Source organism: Capra hircus, chromosome 15 (assembly GCF_001704415.2).
Source record: "Capra hircus breed San Clemente chromosome 15, ASM170441v1, whole genome shotgun sequence".
Lineage (NCBI taxonomy): Eukaryota > Metazoa > Chordata > Mammalia > Artiodactyla > Bovidae > Capra > Capra hircus.
In genome coordinates this window covers 80,689,299-80,711,821 of record NC_030822.1, presented here as the reverse complement: position 1 = coordinate 80,711,821, position 22,523 = coordinate 80,689,299, and the positions used below count along the sequence as shown (strand labels likewise).

The 22,523-nt window shown below is 39.1% G+C and overlaps 1 pseudogene; it reads right to left on the bottom strand.

The window, feature by feature from the left end:
* LOC102190620 overlaps positions 5,857–22,523 on the bottom strand; it is a 29,559-nt pseudogene continuing 12,892 nt past the window's right edge.

Below are 22,523 nucleotides of genomic sequence, written 5' to 3'. Positions count from 1 at the left end.
GGATTTTTGCACCTATGTTGATCACTGATATTGACCTGTAATTTTCTTTTTTGTGGCATCTTTGTCAGGTTTTGGTATTAGGGTGATGGTGACCTCATAGAATGAGTTTGGAAGTTTACATTCCTCTGCAATTTTCTGGAAGAGTTTGAGTAGGATAGGTTTTAGCTCTTCTCAAAATTTTTGGTAGAATTCAGCTGTGAAGCCGTCTGGACCTGGGCTTTTGTTTGCTGGAAGATTTCTGATTACAGTTTCAATTTCCGTGCTTGTGATGAGTCTGTTAAGATTTTCTATTTCTTCCTGGTTCAGTTTTGGAAAGTTGTACTTTTCTAAGAATTTGTCCATTTCTTCCACATTGTCCATTTTATTGGCATATAATTGCTGATAGTAGTCTCTTGTGATCCTTTGTATTCTAGATATTTTATTCTTTTTGTTGCAGTGGAGAATGGGATTTATTCCTTAGTTTCTCTTCCTGATCTGTCATTGTTAGTATATAAGAATGCAAGTGATTTCTGTATATTGACCTTTTATCCTGTGACTTTACTGAATTCACTGATTGGCTCTAGTAATTTTCTGATAGTTTCTTGTGGGTTTTCTGTGTATAGTATCATGTCATCATTAAACAGTGAGAGTTTTACTTCTTCTTTTCCAATCTGTATTCCTTTTATTTCTTTTTCTTCTCTGATTGCTTTAGCTAAGACACCCAAAACTATGTTGAATGATAGTGGTGAGAGTGAACACCCTTGACTTCCTGACCTTAGAGGGAGTGCTTGCAGTTTTTCACTATTGAGAACAGTGAACTTATCATATATGGCCTCTTCTATGTTGAGGTAGTATCATTCTATGCCCATTTTTTGAATTGTTTTTTATTGTAAATGTGTGCTGAATTTTGTCAAAGGCTTTTTCTGCATCTATTGAGGTGATCATATTCTTTTCATTTTTTAATTTGTTAATATAGTGTATCACATTGATTGATTTGTGTATATTGAAGAATCCTTGCATCCCTGGAATAAACCCAACTTGATCATGTATGAGCTTTTTAATGTGTTGTTGAATTCTCTTTGCCAGAACTTTGTTGAGGATTTTTACATCTATGTTAATCAGTGACATTGGCCTGCAGTTTTGTATTTTGTGTTGTCTTTGCCTGGTTTTGGTATCAGGGCGATTGTAGCCTCATACAGTGAGTTTGGAAGTGTTCCTTCCTCTATAATTTTTTGGAAAAGTTTCAGAAAAGTAGACATTACTTTTTCTTTAATGGTTGCTAGAATTTCCTTGTGAAGACATCTGGTCCTGGGCTTTTGTTTTCTGGGGACTTTTTGATCACAACATCAATTTCAGTGTTTATAATTGGTTTGTTCATAATTTATATTTCTTCCAGGTTCAGTCTTGTGAGGTTGAATTTTTTAAGAATCTACCCATTTCCTCTAAGTTGTCTATTTTACTAGTATATTGTTGCTCATAGTATTCTCTTATGATCCTTTGTATTTCTGTATCTGTTGTAACCTCTCCTTTTTCATTTCTCATTTTTAAATTTTTTATCCTTTTTTTTTTGATGAGTCTGGCTAAAGGTTTATCAGTGTTGTTTATCATCTCAAAGAACCAGCTTTTAATTTTATTAATTTTTGCTATTATTTCCTTTATTTCTTTTTCTTTTATTTCTTCTCTGATCTTTATGATTTCTTTCTTTCTGCTGACTTTAGTGTTTTTTGTTCTTCTTTTAACTCCTTCTTTAGATGGAGAGTTAGGTTGTCTATTTGATGTTTTTCCTGTTTCTTGAGATAGAATTGTATTGCTATAAACTTCCCTCTTAGAACTACTTTTGCTGAATTCCATAGGTTTTGGGTTTGTCATATTTTCTTTGTCATTTGTTTCTGGGAATCTTTTGATTTCCCTTCTTATTTCTTCAGTAACCCCTTCATTATTTAGTAATGTATTGTTTAATCTCCATGAGTTTGTATTTTTTGAAGTTTTTTTCCCCTGTAGTTGATACTTTGTCTCAGAATTGTGGTCTGAGAAGATTCTTGATACAATTTCAATTTTCTTAAACTTACTGAGGCTTAATTTGTGGCTCAGGCTGTAGTGTATCCTCAAGAATGTTCCTTGTGGACTTGAGAAGAAAGTGTATTCTTCTGCATTTGGATGTAATGTCCTGAAGATACAAATTAGGTCCATTTGTCTAATGAATCATATAAGGTTTGTGTTTCCTTGATGATTCTCTATTTTAATGATCTCTCCATTGTTGTAATTTGGGTGTTAAAGTTGCCTACTATTATTGTGATACTGTCAATTTCCCCTATTATGCCTGTTATTGTTTGCCTTATGTATTGAGGTGCTCTATGTTGGGGGCATAAATATTTATAATTGTTATGTCTTCCTCTTGGATTGATCCTTTGAACATTATGTAGTGTCCTTCTTTGTCTCTTAAAATATTCTTTATTTTAAAATCTATTTTTTTTTCTGAAATAAGGATTGCTACTCCAGCTTTCTTTTGGTTTCCATTCATATGGAATATTTTTTTCCATCCTTTTACTTTCAGCCTGTTTGTGTCTCTAGGTCTGAGGTGGGTCTCTTGTAGGCAGCAAGTATATGTGTCTTATTTTTGTTTCCATTCAGTTAGTCTGTATCTTTTGGTTGGTGCATTTAATCTGTTTACATTTAAAGTAATTATTGATTTATATGTCCTTATTGGCATTTTCTTAATTGTTTTGTATTTGTTTTTGTAGGTCTTTCCTTTCTCTCATGTTTATTAGCTATGCAAGTCCCTTTAGTATTTATTGTAAGGCTGGTTCAGGGGCGCTAAATTCTCTTAACTTTTGCTTGTCTGTAAAGCTTTTGATTTCTCCATCAATTTTGAATGAGATCTTTGCACAGTATAGTAATCTTGGTTGTAGATTGTTTTCTTTAAGTACTTTAAATGTATCCTGACATGCCCTTTGGCCTGCAGTTTCTGCTGAAAGATATGCTGTTAATCATATGGGTTTTCCCTTGTATGTTACTTGTTGCTTTTCCCTTTTCCCTTGCTGCTTTTAATATTCTTTGTGTTTAGTCTCTGTTAGCTTGATTAATATGTGTCTTGATGTGTTTGTCCTTAGGCTTACCCTGTAAGTGACTCTCTTGTGCTTCTTGATTGACTATTTCCTTTCCCATATTGGGAAAGTTTTCAACTATCATTTCTTCAAAAAATTTCTCAGTGATTTTCTTTTCTTCTTCTTCCTCTGTGACCCCTATAACTCAAATTTTGGTGCATTTAACATTGTCCCAATAGTCTCTGAGGCTATCCTCAATTCTTATCATTCTTTTTCTTTTTTCTTCTTTTAGCAGTTATTTCCACCATTCTATCTGTGGCTTACATATCCATTCTTCTGTCTCAGTTATTCTGCTATTGGTTGCTTCTAGAATATTTTTAATTTCAGTAATTTTGTTATTCATCTCTGTTTGCTTATTCTTTCTTTCGTCTGTGCCATTGGTGATTTTCTTAATTGTGTGAATTGTTTATTTCATTTTCTCCATTCTATTTTTGAAGTCTTTGGAACATCTTTACTATTGTTATTCTGATTTCCCTTTCAGGCAGATTGCTTACTTTCTCTTCATTTATTTGGTCTTATGAGTTTATACCTTGTTCTTTCATTGCGTTGTATTTCTCTATCTTTTAATTTTTTCCCCCTATCTTGCTCTGCTTGAGGTCTCCCTTTTCCAGGCTTTAGGGTTGTATTTCTTCTTCCTTTTGGTTTTTGCCCTTAAAAGGAAAGGTTGGTTGAATGGTTTTTGTCGACTTCTTGTTAGGGATGATTTGTGTCTGCATTCTAATGGAAGGAGATCAAGCGTGTAATTACAGAAATAATGGGACATATCACGCATTTCCACACACAGTTATAACCAAAGTATTCTAAAGAAAAAAGTATGAGAGACTTAGTTGGTGAACAAGGGAAACCAAAATTGAGCTAGCTACTGCTCAATCAAGAAAACTGAGCCTGAGCAGAGTGCCAATGGGAAATATAACAAAGGGAGATCAACAATTTAACTTACCTGATGAAAAAGAAAGAGTGAAGGAAAAAATGGAAAAGAAAAAGAAGGAAAAAAGAAAAGGGAGAGAAAAGGGAGGGGTGGAAAAGAGTGTAAAAAAGTAGAACAGAAAAAAATCAGAAAAGCAAAGATGTATGTGAAAAAGATTTATATAGATTCAAGAATAACTATAGCCAGTAAAGAACTATAAGAAAAGCAGTCAAAAAATATAAAAAACAAAATCAGAATAATCACAGAAAAGGGTGAAACAGAAAAAAAGAACAGAAAAAAAATCTTAGAAAGATTTTTTTTTTTTAAGAAGAAAAACAAAGAGGAAACTCCACAGCACCACAAAAGGCTAATGTGAAGGTAGAAATCTGTAGGAGGAATAAACAGAATTATTTATAAGGAAAAAAAATTCTCTTCTCGAGGTCATAATTCTTGGTTGTGGAGTCTGCCCCCATGGGTGAGGTTGGATTAGCATCCTGTGATGTTTTCCTGGTTTGGGGAGCTTGTGACTGTGTTCTGGTTGATGGAGCTGGATCTCATCTCTCTGAAGGGCATTGCAGTGTTCAGTAGTAGGTTTTGGGGTGTCCATGGGTTCAGCATATCTTTGGGGAGTCCTTCTGGCTTTGGCAGTGTTCAGTTCAGTTCAGTTCAGTCGCTCAGTCATGTCTGACTCTTTGGCAGTGTTAGACACCTCTATTTCTGCAGCCTCATCAAAGCCGCCCACTCAGCATATCTTCACTGCCACCAGCCCCCTATTTGTCCTTGGAATCTTTGCTGGTACTTCTGTTCCCTGGTCCCACCTTGCACAGCAGGCCAAAGTCTGCTAGGTAGGGGCTTGTGTGGATCTCTTCTCGTCTCCCCGATACTGCCCTCTACATTGTGGAGGCTTTTGTGGGCATCCCTCAGCCCCATGAGCCCACCCTCTGTGTTCCAAGGCTTGCGTTCACTTGTTCCGGCTCCCCAGGCCCTCCCTTTATGTCTCGGGGCTTATGTGCACTTGTTTAGGCTCATGCCCCCCACCCTCCGCCCGCCCCCGTGCCATGAGGTTTGTATGCGCTGGAGAGATTTGTGTGTGCTGTAGAGGTTTCTATGCCATGCCTCTCTCGGCACCCTGGTCCTGCCCTCTGCACCACGGGGCTTCTGTGGTCCTTTCTTGGTTCCCCAAACCCGCTGTCTGGGGTGAAGGGCACAGTCTGTGAGCTGTTCATGGGCTGAGAAGTGCAGCTTTCTCTGTTCTCTGCCCTCCAAGTCCCTGCTTTGCCCAGTTTTCCAAGATTCTGCAGCTCCCCCTTTGGCCCACCTGTGAGGGAGTTTCCTAGTACACCAGGAACTCTTTCTGCTTCATGATTCCTCCCTCCCTTCAGGGCACCATCTAGTTGGGAACCATCTAGAAGTTCTCCGTCTTTTCCCTTTTTATGTCTCCATCCTCTCTCCTACTTCATTCCAGGGAGCTTAGCCTGCCCCTCTGGAGGCCTGCAGTCTTCTACTGTCACCTAGAGGTTGCTTTGTAGGAGTTGTTCTATATCTTGAGGAGTTTTTGATGTATTGTGGGGAGGCTGGCAATGTCCCTGTCTTACTCCTCTGCCGTCTTCTGCTCTCCTCTCATCATGTTTTTTATGTCTATTTCTGAGTGATTAGTGATGTTGAACATAGCCATATTGACCATATATGTGTGTGTATGTGTGTGTGTGTTTCAGAAGGATTTTTATGCTATATTAAAAAAACACAAAATAAAAAAGGATCAGTCAACATATGTCTTAGAAGTCCTTCCCTGTGCCCACAGCCATGAAGGCTGCCTGTTGCCTTGTTCTCCTCTGCTTAGTATGCAGTTCACTAAAGGATCGCTGGAGATGACTCAGGCTCTAGTTTTTAAAATCAAACTTGTTCTGCCAAATCCAAGGCCCTGAATCTATCTAAATTGTAGAAACATATTTGAAGCACGTGTCCACCAAAATATCTCCCATTCAGATCATCAACAGACTCAACCCTCCGGAATTCTAAAAATATTCATACTGCTTCATCATCAAGTGGCAAGACCGGCTCAACAAGCAGGGTTTCCAAAAGCACAATACAGCAAGAGAATGAGAAATGAGACACAAGAATTCAGAGAAAGAGATATCAGGGGACAAACACTGCACCAAGGTGAAGGTGCCGAAACTAAATCCAAGCCAGCTTTATTATACTTTATTATAATTTCAGCTGTGAATGAAACTATAACTCATGTGGCCTTCAGGGCCAAAAAACAAAATGATCATTAACCATTGAATAATTAGGAAACAGTAATCAATAACAAATCAGTAACTAAGACTAATATTCTTATCTATAGATTTTCCACCAGATACATAAAACATGTGACTCTGAGATGCCAGTTGAGAAACAGTCTGAGGTCGGTTTTCCAACCCCAGGATCATATCTTGTTTTCGAGATTATGAACTGTTTCCTCTTGACTTGTTCCAAGTTTCATGCCTTATAGCATCCAGTTTGTTAATAATTATAAATTTCTTTTGTGGCCCTTGCTGGGGCCTGCTTTCTTTTATTCTTCCTGTCTACTACAATCAGGGATATCAGGAATTTCAAATATAACATATTTTTCAACTCTGCCATATTTTTCGTACTGTTCCTGGATTTCTACTTCCAAGTCTTCATCCACCTCTCCTGCACCAATCATGTTATTGAGTGGGACCACTTTGGTAGGACACAAATATTTCAGTTAATGGATTTAAATCCAACTTTTTTTTTAAATTTTTACCTAAACATTTTATTTTATTTATTATTTTTTAATTTTATTATTACTTTATTTTACTTTACAACACTGGGTTGGTTTTGCCATACATTGACATGAATCTGCCACGGGTGTATATGAGCTCCCAATCCTGAATCCCCCTCCCATCTCCCACCCCATATCATCTCTCTGGATCATTCCCGTGCACCAGCCACAAGAATCCTGTATCTTGTATTGAACATACACTGGCGCTTCGTTTCTTACATGATAGTATACATGTTTCAATGCCATTCTCCCAAATCATCCCACCATCTCCCTCTCCCTCTCTCTCACAGTCCAGAAGTCCGTTCTATACATCTGTGTCTCTTTTGCTGTCTCACATACAGGGTCATCATTACCATCTTTCTAAATTCCATATATATGTGTCAGTATACTGTATTGGTGTTTTTCTTTCTGGCTTGCTTCACTCTGTATAATCAGCTGCAGTTTCATCCACCTCATTAGAACTGATTCAAATGTATTCTTTTTAAAGGCTGAGTAATACTCCACTGTGTATATGTACCACAGCTTTCTTATCCATTCATCTGCTGATGGACATCTAGGTTGTTTCCATGTCCTGGCTATTAGAAACAGTGCTGTGATGAACATTGGGGTACATGTGTCTCTTTCTATTCTGGTTTCCTTGGAGTGTATGCCCAACACTGGGATTGCTGGGTCATAAGGCAGTTCTATTTGCAATTTTTTAAGGAATCTCCACCCTGTTCTCCATAGTGGCTGTACTAGTTTGCATTCCCACCAACAGTGTAAGAGGGTTCCCTTTTCTCCACATCCTCTTCAGCATTTATTGCTTGTAGACTTTTGGATCGCAGCCATTCTGACTGGTGTGAAATGGCACCTCATTGTGGTCTTGATTTGCATTTCTCTGATGATGAGTGATGTTGAACATCTTTTCATGTGTTTGTTAGCCATCTGTATGTCTTCTTTGGAGAAATGCCTATTTAGTTCTTTGGCCCATTTTTTGATTGGGTCATTTATTTTTCTGGAATTGAGCTGCAGGAGTTGCTTGTATATTTTTGAGATTAGTTGTTTGTCAGTTATTTCATTTGCTATTGTTTTCTCCCATTCCGAAGGTGGTCTTTTCACCTTACTTATAGTTTCCTTTGTTGGGCAGAAGTTTTTAATTTTAATTAGATCCCATTTGTTTATTTTTGCTTTTATTTCCAGTATTCTGGGAGGTGGATCATAGAGGATCCTGCTGTGATGTATGTCTGAGAGTGTTTTGCCTATGTTCTCCTCTAGGAGTTTTATAGTTTCTGGTCTTACATTTAGATATTTAATCCATTTTGAGTTTATTTTTGTGTATGGTGTTAGAAAGTGATCTAGTTTCATTCTTTTACAAGTGGTTGACCAGTTTTCCCAGCACTGCTTGTTAAAGAGATTATCTTTAATCCACTGTATATTCTTGCCTCCTTTGTCCAAGATAAGGTGTCCATAGGTGTGTGGATTTATCTCTGGGCTTTCTATTTTGTTCCATTGATCTGTATTTCTGTCTTTGTGTCAGTACCATACTGTCTTAATGACTGTGGCTTTGTAGGAGAGCCTGAAGTCAGGCAGGTTGATTCCTCCAGTTCCATTCTTCTTTCTCAAGATTGCTTTGGCTATTCGAGGTTGTTTGTATTTCCATACAAATCGTGAAATTATTTGTTCTAGTTCTGTGAAAAATACCACCAGTAGCTTGATAGGGATTGCATTGAATCTGTAGATTGCTCTGGGTAGTATTCTCATTTTCACTATATTGATTCTTCTGATCCACGAACATGGTATATTTCTCCATCTATTTGTGTCCTCTTTGATTTCTTTCATCAGTGTTTTACAGTTTTCTATATATAGATCTTTATTTTCTTTCGGTAGATATATTCCTAAGTATTTTATTCTTTTTGTTGCAATGGTGAATGGAATTGTTTCCTTAATTTCTTTTTCTACTTTCTCATTATTAGTGTATAGGAATGCAAGGGATTTATGTGTGTTGATTTTATATCCTGCAACTTTACTATATTCATTGGATAGCTCTAGTAAGTTTTCTGGTGGAGTCTTTAGGCTTTTCTATGTAGAGGATCATGTCATCTGCAAAGAGTAAAAGTTTTACTTCTTCTTTTCCAATTTGGATTCCTTTTATATCTTTTTCTGCTCTGATTGCTGTGGCCTAAACTTCCAGAACTATGTTGAATAGTAGCGGTGAAAGTGGACACCCTTGTCTTGTTCCTGACTTTAGGGGAAATGCTTTCAATTTTTCACCATTGAGGATAATGGTTGCTGTGGGTTTGTCATAGATAGCTTTTATTATGTTGAGGTATGTTCCTTCTATTCCTGCTTTCTGGAGAGTTTTTATCATAAATGGATGTTGAATTTTGTCAAAGGCCTTCTCTGCATCTATTGAGATAATCATATGGCTTTTTTTTCAATTTGTTAATGTGGTCTATTACATTGATTGATTTGCGGATATTGAAGAATCCTTGCATCCCTGGGATAAAGCCCACTTGGTCATGGTGTATGATCTTTTTAATGTGTTGTTGGACTCTGATTGCTAGAATTTTGTTGAGGATTTTTGCATCTATGTTCATCAGTGATATTGGCCTGTAGTTTTCTTGTTTTGTGACATCTTTGTCAGGTTTTGGTATTAGGGTGATGGTGGCCTCATAGAATGAGTTTGGAAGTTTACCTTCCTCTGCCATTTTCTGGAAGAGTTTGAGTAGGATAGGTGTTAGCTCTTCTCTAACTTTTTGGTAGAATTCAGCTGTGAAGCCGTCTGGACCTGGGCTTTTGTTTGCTGGAAGATTTCTGATTACAGTTTCAATTTCCGTGCTTGTGATGGGTCTGTTAAGATTTTCTATTTCTTCCTGGTTCAGTTTTGGAAAGTTGTACTTTTCTAAGAATTTGTCCATTTCTTCCGCATTGTCCATTTTATTGGCATATAATTGCTGATAGTCATCTCTTATGATCCTTTGTATTTCTGTGTTTTCTGTTGTGATCTCTCCATTTTCATTTCTAATTTTATTGATTTGATTTTTCTCCCTTTGTTTCTTGATGAGTCTGGCTAATGGTTTGTCAGTTTTATGTATCCTTTCAAAGAACCAGCTTTTGGCTTTGTTGGTTTTTGCTATGGTCTCTCTTTTTTTTTGCATTTATTTCTGCCCTAATTTTTAAGATTTCTTTCCTTGTACTAATTCTGGGGTTCTCCAATTCTTCCTTTTCTAGTTGCTTTACATGTAGAGTTGGGTTATTTATTTGACTTTTTTGTTGTTTCTTGAGGTATGCCTGTAGTGCTATGAACTTTCCTCTTAGCACTGCTTTTATAGTGTCCCACAGGTTTTCAGTTGTTGTGTTTTAATTTTCATTAGTTTTTTATGCATATTTTGATTTCTTTTTTGATTTCTTCTGTGATTTGTTGGTTATTCAGAAGTGTGTTGTTCAACCTCCATATGTTGGAGTTTTTAATATTTTTCTCCTGTAATTGAGATCTAATCTTAATGCACTATGGTCAGAAAAGATGCTTTGAATGATTTTGATTTTTTAAAATTTATCAAGGTTAGATTTATGGCCCAGGATGTGATCTGTCCTGGAGAAGGTTCCATGCACACTTGAGAAAAAGGTGAAATTCATTGTTTTGGGGTGAAATGTCCTATAGATATCAATTAGGTCTAACTGGTCTAATGCATCATTTAAAGTCTGCATTTCTTTGTTAATTTTCTGTTTAGTTGATTTGTCCATAGGTGTGAGTGGAGTATTAAAGTCTCCCGCTATTATTGTGTTATTGTTAATTTCCCCTTTCATACTTGTTAGCATTTGTCTTACGTATTGCAGTGCTCCTATGTTGGGTGCATATAGATTTATAATTGTTATATCTCCTTCTTGGATCGATCCTTTGATCATTATGTAGTGGCCTTCTTTGTCTCTTTTCACAGCCTTTGTTTTAAAGCCTATTTTATCGGATATGCATATTGCTACTCCTGCTTTCTTTTGGTCTCTATTTGCGTGGAATATCTTTTTCCAGCCCTTCACTTTCAGTTTGTATGAGTCCCTTGTTTTGAGGTGGGTGTCTTGTAGGCAGCATATATAGGGATCTTGTTTTTGTTTCCATTCAGCCAGTCTTTGCCTTTTGGTTGGGGCATTCATCACATTTACGTTTAAGGTAATATTGATAAGTATGATCCAGTTGCCATTTACTTTATATTTTTGGGTTCGGGTTTATACGCCCTTTTTGTGTTTCCTGTCTAAAGAATATCCTTTAGCATTTGTTGGAGAGCTGGTTTGGTGGTGCTGAATTCTCTTAGCTTTTGCTTGTCTGTAAAGCTTTTGATTTCTCCTTCATATTTGAAAGAGTTCCTTGCTGGGCACAGTAATCTTGGCTGTAGGTTATTTTCTTTCATCACTTTAAGTATGTCTTGTCATTCCCTCCTGGCTTGAAGAGTTTTTATTGAAAGATCAGCTTTTATCCTTATGAGAATCCCCTTATGTGTTATTTGTTGTTTTTCCCTTGTTGCTGTTAACATTTGTTCTTTGTGTTTGGTCTTTGTTAATTTGATTAATATTTGTCTTGGGGTGTTTCTCCTTGGGTTTATCCTGTTTGGAACTCTCTGGGTTTCTTGGACTTGAGTGATTATTTCCTTCCCCATTTTAGGGAAGTTTTCAACTATTATCTCAAGTATTTTCTCATGGTCTTTCTTTTTGTCTTCTTCTTCTGGGACTCCTATAATTCAAATGTTGGAGTGTTTCATATTGTCCTGGAGGTCTCTGAGGTTGTCCTCATTTCTTTTAATTCATTTTTCTTTTTTCTCTCTGATTCATTTATTTTTACCATTCATCTTCTATTTCACTGATCCTATCTTCTGCCTCCATTATTCTACTATTTGTTGCCTCCAGAGTATTTCTGATCTCATTTTTTGCATTATTCATTATATATTGACTCTTTTTTATTTCTTCTAGGTCCTTGTTAAACCTTTCTTTCATCTTCTCAGTCCTTGTCTGCAGGCTATTTATCTGTGATTCCATTTTGATTTCAAGATTTTGGATCGTTTTCACTATCAATATTTGGAATTCTTTCTCAGGTAGATTCCCTATCTCTTCCTCTTTTGTTTGGTTTGGTGGGCATTTATCCTGTTCCTTTACCTGCTCGGTATTCCTCTGTCTCTTCATCTTGGTTATATTGCTGCGTTTGGGTGGCCTTTCTATATTCTGGGAATTTGTGGAGTTCTCTTTATTATGGCGTTTCCTCACTGTGGGTGGGGTTGTATCAGTAGCTTGTCAAGGTTTCTTGGTTAGGGAGGCTTGTGTTGGAGTTCTGGTGGGTAGAGCTGGATTTCTTCTCTCTGGAGTGCTATGAAGTGTCCAGTAATGGGTTATGAGACGTCAATGGTTTTGGAGTATTTTTGAGCTGCCTGTATATTGAAGCTCAGGGCTGTGTTCCTGTGTTGCTGGAGAATTTGCATGGTATGTCTTGCTCTGGAACTTGTTGGCCCTTGGGTGGTGCTTGGTTTCAGTGTAGGTATGGAGGCATTTGATGAGCTCCTATCAAATAATGTTCCTTGGATTCAGGATTTCTCTGATGTTCTCAGGATTTGGACTTAAGCCTCCTGTTTCTGGTTTTCAGTTTTATTTTTACAGTAGCCTCAAGACTTCTCCATCTATACAGCACCACTGATAAAACATCTATGTTAAAGATGAAAGGTTTCTCCACATTGAAGGTCACCCATAGAGGTCCACTGAGTTACATGGAGAAGAGAAGAGGGAGGGGATAGTTAGAGGTGGCTGGAATGAGATGAGGTGGGATCAAAAAAGGAGAGAGCAAGCTAGCCAGTAATCACTTCCTTATGTGCACTCCACAGTTTGAACCACTCAGAGGTTTTCACGGAGTTATACAGGGAAGAGGAGAGGGAGGAAGTAGACACAGGTGGCCAGGAGGATAAAAGAGGGAAATGAAAAGGAGAGAGACAGATCCGGCCAGTAACCAGTTCCCTGAGTGTTCTCCACTATCTGGAACACACAGAGATTCATAGGGTTGAGTAGAGAAGAGAAGGGGGAGGGAGGAGACAGAGGCGACCTGGTGGAGAAAAAGGAGAGTCCAAATGAGGAGAGAGTGGTCAAGCCAGTAGTCTCATTCTCAGGTAAAATTGGGTACTGAAGATTGGGTTTTTAAATGTACAAAATTGACAACAAATACCAAAAAGCAAAGATTAAAAATCTAGAGTAGAGGTTGGATTTTCAAAAATACACTATTAAAGAAAAGAATAAGAAGAAGGAGGAGAAAAAACAAAATAAAACAGAAAAACAAAGCCACAAGAATTATTAAAAAACAAAAACATCAACCACAAAAAGACTATATACAGCATTTGCTTTAAAAATAGGGTCCTTTTTTTTTTAAAGTAATAATAGGTTATAAAAATAGTAATTAGAGAAATAGAGGACTTAAAAATTTAAGAAAGTTAAAAAAAGAAGAAAAAGAAAAGAAAAAACAATCACGCAACCACATCAAGTAAAAAAAAAAATAATGGTAAAAGTAGTAAAGGTATTTCTGGCCCTTTCTATGGTGTTGTGGGCTGTGTGGGGTCACTTCCAAGGTGGTTCCCTCTATTTAACTTCCTCTGTTGGCTGGTCTCTTCAGTGTCTGATTTCTGTCCTGACACACGGAGGGCGGTGGTGGCGCGCTGTCGGGGGGGGGGGGGGTGGGGGGCGGAGGGGGAGGGATGCTGCAAACTAATATTACTGGCGTGTGCTTGCAGTATCTCATCTACGCTGGGCTTGCCTCTGCTCGCGGCACACACCGCTCAGGCTCTACGTTGCTCTGCTGGGGAACGGTCTGAGGCCAGCCCTAGGCTTCATGCACCTCCCTGGTCTAAGCCGCTCAGGCTGGGCACTCAGGAAGCCCTCAGAGGCGCAGATTTGGTTGGGCCTGCGTTTTGTGCCCTTCCCAGGTCCGAGTAGCCCAGGAGTTTGGCGAGCGCAATCGCTGCGACTTATGGCCTTTCCCTGCTGCTCCGTTTCCTGGGAGTACCGCTGGCGTCCCTTCTCAGGCGGATGATGACCGTCCAGAACCCCCAGAAGGCTTAGTTAGCAAAGAAGCCTGCTTGCATTTTGGTAGGCAATGTCTCTCTTGGGCTGCGATTGCCCTCTTCCAGCCCTTAAGGCTCTGGCTGCCTGTCACCGGAGGGGGATGGTCTGCAGCTGGCTATTCTGTTCTGTCCTTTGTTCTGTGCGCAGTCCTGGTGGTGTCTTATGTTCTAGCATTTCGTGTGGTGGCTATCCCACAGTCTGGTTTGCTAGCCCAAGTTAGTTCACTCTGGCCACGCGTGGGGTGTTCTGGCCTGATTCTCAAAAAAGCACTGCAGCCTGAGCCTCCCATGGCACAATTCTTAAAAAGCACTGCTGCCTGTGCCTCCCGCTCCTGCCTTCCCAGCCCCCACTTGCTAGTGGCGGATGCAAGCATCTACACTGCTTTTCCGCTGGGGGAGTTACAGCTGGGCTCGTAATCTGTTGGTTTTAATTAATTATTTATTTTTCCTTCCTGTTATGTTGCCCTTTGTGCTTCCAAGGCTCACCACAGACCCGGCTGCGAGAATTTTTCCTGGTGTTTGAAAACCTCTCTTTTTAAGAGTCTCTTCCCAGGACGGGACTCTCTCCCTCCCTACTACCTTTGTCCCCTTTTTCATCTTTTATATTTTTTCTTACCTGTTTTTGAAGCCAATGATCTGCTTTGCTGGGTGCCTGATGTCCTCTGCCAGCATTCAGAAGTTGTTTTGTAGAATTTACTCAGTGCTGAAATGTTCTTTTGATGAATTTGTGAGGGAGAAAGTGCTCTCCCCGTCCTATTCCTCTGCCATTTTAGGACCGCCCCCCTAAATCCAACTTTTTGGCTGAATCTTTCTTGATGGTGTCAGGCATATGCTCTTGCCATGCCTACCCCCACCCCCCACAACTTGCTGGTGGAGCTCAGTCCCTGCTGGTGCTTCCTAAGACTGGGCCTTCCCAGAAGCTAAACTTCTGCATGATTTTATATGCTACCCTACCCCCATGTTGGTGAAGAAGGAGTTGCTGAGGCTGACTGGGGATCTGGGTTTGTCTTATTCCTTGTACATTGGGGGAGGAATAGCACCTTTAAGACTGTGAGTGAGGTCTTGAATCCTCTTCCTGGTTAAGTCTTGGGGTAACTCTTTGTCCTTTTCTATAAGAGAAGTGGATGGTGTGATGGCAGCTCCACCCATCTTGCTCCTCTCTTGGTAATAATCTTCATCAGAATCTGGTTCTGGCCACCTGGAAAACCCACTAGCTTCACGTCTGTCTTTACATTTATTCCCCCTCTCTTCTATTTCCTTCTGTCTTTCCAGCTCCCACTGTATCTCTTGCTCCTCTCTTTGGTGCTTCACTACTTTCTCATAATCGTTAGGAAACCTGGGCTCATATTCATCAGATAAGAGGATCAAATCTTCTGCAGAAAACAACCTGGGAACAAGGTTCTTGAGTCCCATGGCTAAGTGCAGAGGGGAATCTGCCACTTATCTGAAGAATCACCTTGCTTCAGGTTGATTACTGAACCTAAGACTGTACTTTGTATTGTCCTCTGGGTCTTGGTCTGAGTGAGAGCTGCTTTCTTCATCTGGAGCTGAGACTGAAGAAATTTGAAAGTTTTTGACCAGCCTTATGTTTTTGAGTCACTGGTCTTCACTCCCAGGTCATTGTACAGAGATACCTTCCCAGTTTAATAACTGTCCACCTAGCCAATGCTCCTGAGCCACGGCTGTGCACCTGGGCCAGAGGCTGGGTGCCAGACTGTTTTTTAAATTAAATTGTTCATTTTAAAATATTTGTTTGTATAATTTTAAAATATATTTTGAATATTAACTTCTTATCAGACATGTCATTTGCAAATATCTTCTTCCATCCAATAGGTTGCCTCTTAGTTTTGTTAAAGGTTTCCTTGTCAGATCCCATTTATTTTTGTTTTTGTTCTCTTGCTTGAGGAGACAGAGTACCTCAAAATTATGACTAGAACTGATGTCAAAGAGCATACTGCCCATATTTTATTTTAGGAGTTTTATGGTTACAGGTCTTACCCTTAGTTCTTTAATCCATTTTAAGTTTATTTTTGTACCCAGTGTGAGAAAATGGTCTAGTTTCATTCTTTTACATGTAGCTGTCTAGTTTTCCTAGTACAGTTATTGAAGAGACTGTGTTTTCTCCGTTGTATACTTTTGCCTTTTTTCCTTGTATGCATGAGTTTATTTCTGGGCTCTTTACTCTGTTCTTCTGATTTATGTGTCTATTTTTGTGCCAGTACTATACTGTTTTGCTTACTGTAGCTTTGTAGTATAGTCTGAAGCCAGGGAGCCTGATACCTCTAGCTTTTTTCTTTTTTCCTCAAGGTTGCTTTTGCTATTCAGGGTATTTTGTCGTGCCATATAATTTTAAGATTATTTGATCTAATTCTGTAAAAAATATTATGGGTATTTGGATAGAAATTGCACTGAAGCTGTAGATTGCCTAGTTAATATGGTCACTTAAACAATATTAATTCTCCAAATTAATGAACATAGGATACATTTCCACTTATTTGCATTGTCTTGAATTTCCTTCATCAGTGTTTTCTAGTTTTCAAAGTATAGGTCTTTTACCTCCTTAGTTAGCCTCCTTAATTATCCAGGGTATTTTATTCCTCTGGATTTAGTTGTAAATGACATTATTTTCTTGATTTCTCTTTCTGGTAGTAAATTATTAATGCATAGAAAAATAATAAATTTCTGTATATTAATCTCATATCCTAAAAAATTTATTCTTACCTGGAGAATTCCATGGGCAGAGGAGCCTGGTGGGCTACAGTCCATGAGGTTGCAAAGAGTCAGACATGACTGAGCAGCTAATACTAAACATAGCCAATTAACAAAAAATATCATGACAGTTTCAGGTTTTATATATAGTGCAATATCATCTGCGAACAGTGAGCTTTTTTCCATTTTGCTTAAAATTTTTTTTAAAAATTGTCTGATTGTTGTGGCCAGGACTTTCAATTACATATTGAATAGAAACAGTCAAACTGGGCTTGTTTGTCTTGTTCCTGATCTTACAGGAAATACTTTGTTTTTCATTATTAAATATGATGTTAGATATGGATTTGTCATAAATGGCCTTTATTATGTTGAGATTGTTGTTGTTGTTCAGTCACTCAGTCATGTCTAATTCTTTGTGATCACATGGACTGCCACACGTCAGGATTCCTGTCCTTCACTGTCTCCCAGAGTTTGCTCAAATGCATGCCTATTGAGTCAGTGATGCCATTTAAGGTTCACTAGTTTAATATCCTTGCTGTCCAAGGGACTCTCAAGAGTCTTCTCTAGCACCACAGTTTGAAATCATCAATTCTTCGACTATCAGCCTTCTTTATGGTCCAACTCTCACATCTGTACATGACTACTGGAAAAACCATAACTTTGACTATATGGACCTTTGTTGGCTAAGTGATGTCACTGGTTTTTAATACACTGTCTAGGTTCATCTTAGTTTTTCTTCCAAGAAGCAAGTGTCTTCGAATTTTGTGGCTGCAGTCACCATTTACAGTGATTTTGGAGCCCAAGAAAATAAAGTCTGTTACTGTTATCATTTTTTCCCCCATATATTTGCCATGATGTGATGGGACTGGATGCCATAATTTTAGTGTTTTGAATGTTGAATTTTCAGCCATCCTTTTCACTCTCCTCTTTCACCTTCATCAAGAGATTCTTCAGTTCTTCACTTTCTGCTATTTGGGTGGTGTCGTCTGTATATATGAAGTTGTTGATATTTCTCGGCACAATCTTCATTCCAGTTTGTGATTCATCCAGCATAGCATTTTGCACGATGCATATAAGTTAAATAAGCAGAGTGACAATATACAGCCTTAACATACTCCTTTTTCAATTTGGAACCAGTCTGTTGTTCCATGTCCAGTTCTAACTGTTGCTTCTTGACCTGTATACAAGTTTCTCAGAAGCCAGGTAAAGTGGTCTCATATTGCCATCTCTTGAAGAATTTTCCAGTTTGTTGTGATCCACACAGTCAAAGGTTTTAGCATAGTTAATGAAGCAGAGGTAGATGCTTTCCTGTTCTTTTGCTTTTTCTATGATCCAACAAATGTTGGCAATTTGATCTCTGATTCCTCTGCCTTTTTAAAATCCAGCTTATACATCTGGATGTTCTTTTTTCACATACTGTTGAGGCCTAGCTTGAAAGGTTTTGTACATTACCTTGCTAGCATGTGAAATGAGCACAATTTGTGGTAGTTTGAACATTCTTTGCCATTCCTCTTCTTTGGGGTTGGAATTGAAGTTGACTTTTTCCAGTCCTGTGGCCATTGCTGAGTTTTCCAAATTTGCTGATGTATTCAGTGAAACATTTTAACAAGATCATCTTTTAGGATTTGAAATAGCTCAGCTGGAATTCCACTGCCTCCACTAACTTCATAGTAATGCTTCCGAAGGCCCGCTTGACTTCAGAATCCAGGATACCTGGCTCTAGGTGAGTGACCATACCATTGTGGTTATCTGCATCATTAAGACTAAAAAAAAACCCACAAAAAACAGTTCTTCTATGTATTCTTGCCACCTCTTCTTAATCTTTCTGCATCTTTTAGGTCCTTGCTGTTTCTGTCCTTTATTGTGCCCATCTTTGCATGAAATATTTCCTTTGTATTTCTAGTTTTTTTGAAGAGATCTCTAGTCTTTCCCATTCTATTGTTTTCCTGCTTCTTCAGCATTAGTGGTTGGGGCATAGACTTGGATTACTGTGATGTTGAATAGTTTGCCTTGGTAACAAACTGAGATCATTCTGTCATTTTTGAGACTGCACCCAACTACTGCATTTTGGACTCTTTTGTTGACTATGAGGGCTACTCCATTTCTTCCATTGGATTCTTGCCCAAAGTAGTTGATATAATGGTCGTCTGAATTAAGTTCACCCTTTCTCATCCATTTTAGTTCACGGATTCCTAAAATACTGACGTTCACTCTTGCCATCTCCTGTTTGACCACACCCAATTTACCTTGATTCATGGACCTAACATTCCAGATTACTATGCGATATTGTTTTTTTTTGTTTTTTTTTGTTTTTTTTTTTCACAGCATTGGACTTTATTTTCACAACTAGAAAGTGGGTGAGTAACCATACCATTGTGGTTATCTGCATCATCAAGGCTTTAAAAAAAAACCAAAAAACAAAAAACAATTCTTCCACGTGTTCTTGCCACCTCTTCTTAATCTCTTCTGCATCTTTTAGATCCTTGCTGTTTCTGTCCTTTATTGTGCCCATCTTTGCATGAAATATTTCTGCAAATAGGAATACATCTGCAAATAGGAATCATTTTTGCTTTGGTTCAACCTCTTCATTCTTTCTGGAGCTATTTCTCTGCTCTTCCCTCAACATATATTTAGCTATGTTCCTTTAATACAAGCTTTGTTGAATTTTTATCATAAATGCAAGTTGCATTCTGTCAAATACTTTTTGCATCTGTTGAGGTAATCAGGTGAATATTACTCTGTCATGTTGATTGATATGGATATTTAATAATCCTTATATCCCTGGAATAAATTCCACTTTATCGTGATGTATGATCCTCTTTAAGTATGGTTGAATTTTGTTTGTTACTATTTTGTTGAAGAATTTTGTGAGTGTTAATCAGGGTTGTTGGCTTTTAATTTTCTTTTATTGTAGTTTCTTTGTCTGTTTTTGGTATCAGGGTAATACTGACCATAGTCGAATACCTTTGGAAGTATTCCAGTCCCTTCAGGCTTTTGCAGAACTTTGAGAAATATGGGTATAAACTCTTTTGTAAATATTTGATAGAATTCTTCTGTGAAGTCTTACTGTCCTGGACTTTTTCTTTTTGGGGGAGTTTTTTGATTACTGCTTCAGTTTAATACTAGTATTCAGTACATTCAGTTTTTATATTTCTTTCTGATACAGTCTTGGACAAGTGTATGCTTCTGGCAATTTATCCATTGCTTCTAAATTAAACCAATTTGGGGGCAGTCCTAAGATGGTGGATAAATAGGATGGGGAGACCACTTTCTCCCCCTACAAATTCATCAAAAGAACATTTCAACGCTGAATAAATTCCACAATACAACTTCTGAATGCCAGCAGAGGACATCAGGCACCCAGAAAAGCAGCTCGTTGTCTTTGAAAACAGGTAGGAAAAAATAGAAAAGACAAAAAAAGAGACAAAGAGGTAGGGAGGGAGCTCCATCCTGAGAAGGGAGTGTTAAAAAGAGACAAGTTTCCAAACACCAGGAAATACTCTCACTGCGGAGTCTGTGGCGAGCCATGGAAGCACAGAGGGCAACATAACAGGGAGGAAAAATAAATAAATAATTAAACCCCACAGATTACCAGCCCAACAGTAACTCCCCCAGCGGAGAAGCAGCACAGACACCTGCATCCACCACTAGCAAGCGGGGGCTGGGTAGGGAGGTGTGGGCTGCATTGAATTTTAAGGATAGGGCCCGAATGCCCTGAGTATAACCAGAGTGAGCTAATGTGCTAGCAAACCAGACTGTGGGATAGTTACCATGAGAAAAGCTCTAACATAAGACACCACCAGGACCGCACACAGAGCAAAGGATGGAACAGAATTAGCCAGCTGCAGACCATCCCCCTCCGGTGACAGGCAGCCAGAGCTGGAAGGGCCAGAAGGGGGCAATCGCAGCCCCAGAGAGACATTAACTACCAAACTGCAAACAGGCTTCTTTGCTAATTAAGACTTCTTGGGGTTCTGGACAGTCATCACCCGCATGAGAAGGTGCGCCAGTTGCACACCCAGAAAACCGAGCAGCAGCGATGGGAGAGGTGATAAGTCACAGCGACCACGCTCGCCAAGCACCAGAGCTACTCAGACCTGGGAAGGGCACAAAGTGCAGGCCCAAATGAGTCTGCACTGCTGAGGACTACCTGAGTACCTGAGCCTGAGCAGCTTAGACCTGGGAGGTGCATGTAGCCCAGGGCTGGCCTCAGACGGTTCCCGGTGGAGCAACCTAGAGCCTGAGCTGTGTGCGCAGTGAGTGGGGAAGGCCCAGTGTGGCTGAGACACTGCGCGCACACGCCAATGTTATTTGTTTCCAGTGTCCCTCCCTCCCCACAGCGCGACTGAACAAGTGACCCTAAAAAAAGTGTCCACCACTGACCCCCTTGTGTCAGGGCAGAAATCAGACACTGAAGAGACCAGCAAATAGAAGAAGCTAAAACAAAGGGAACTACCTTGGAAGTGACAGGTGCAATAGATTAAAGCCCTGTTGTTAGTACCGACAACGTAGGAAGGGGTCTATAGATCTTGAGCAATATAAGCCGGACAAAGAAACTACCCGAAAATGAACTGACCCCACACTGCCCACAACAACACCAGAGAAAGTCCTAGATCTATCTTTACTATTTCTATGATTTTTTTGGTTGTTTTCTTCTTTTTTTTAAACATTTTTAAATTTTAAGTCCTCTCTTTCTCCTTTAATTTTCATTTTTATAACCTACTATTACTTTTCAAAAAAAGACCCCATTTTTAAAGCAAACTTCATGTATATATTTTTTCTTTTTAATAATTCTTGTGATTTTGTTATTTTTTTTCTTCTTCTTTTCTTTAATATTGTATTTTTGAAAATCCAACCTCTACTCTAGATTTTTAATCTTTGCTTTTTGGTATTTGTTATCAATTTCTTACCTTCAAAAACCCAATCTTCAGTACCCATTTTTACGTGAGAGCAAGATTCCTAGCTTGATTGCTCTCTCCTCCTTTGGACTCTCCTTTTTCTCCACCAGGTCGCCTCTGTCTCCTCCCTCCCCCTTCTCTTCTCTACCCAACTCTGTGAATCTCTGTGGGTTCCAGACAGAGATTGTAGAACACTTAGGGAACTGATTACTGGCTGGATCTGTCTCTCTCCTTTTCATTTCCCTCTTTTATCCTCCTGGCCATCTCTGTCTCCTTCCCCCCTCTCTTCTTCTCTGTATAACTCCGTGAACATCTCAGAGTGGTCCAGACTGTGGAGTGCACACAAGGAAGTGATTACTGGCAAGCTTGCTCTTTCTTCTTTTGATTCCACCTCATCTCATTCAGGTCACCTCTAACTACCTCCTCCCTCTTATCTTCTCCATGTAACTCTGTGAACCTCTATGGGTGTCCCTCAAGTGGAGAAACTTTTCATCTTTAACCTAGATGTTTTATCAACAGTGTGGTATAGAAGGAGAAGTCTTGAGACTACTGTAAAAATAAAACTGAAAACCATAAGCAGGAGGCTTAAGTACAAAACCTCAGAACATCAGAGAACTCCTCACTACAGGGAACATTAATCAATAGGAGCCCATCAAACGCCTCCATACCTACACTGAAACCAAGCACCACCCAAGGGCCAACAAGTTCCAGAAAAAGACATACCACACAAATTCTCCAGCAACACAGGAACACAGCCCTGAGCTTCAATATACAGGCTGCCCAAAGGTACTCCCAAACCATTGACATCTCATAACTCATTACTGGACACTTCATTGCACTCCAGAGAGAAGAAATCCAGCTCCACTCACCAGAACACCGACACAAGCTTCCCTAACCAAGAAACCTTGACAAGCTACTGATACAACCCCACCCACAGTGAGGAAACTCCATAATAAAGAGAACTCCACAAACTGCCGGAATACAGAAAGGCCACCCCAAATGCAGCAATATAACCAAGATGAAGAGATAGAGGAATACCGAGCAGGTAAAGGAACAGGATAAATGCCCATCAAACCAAAC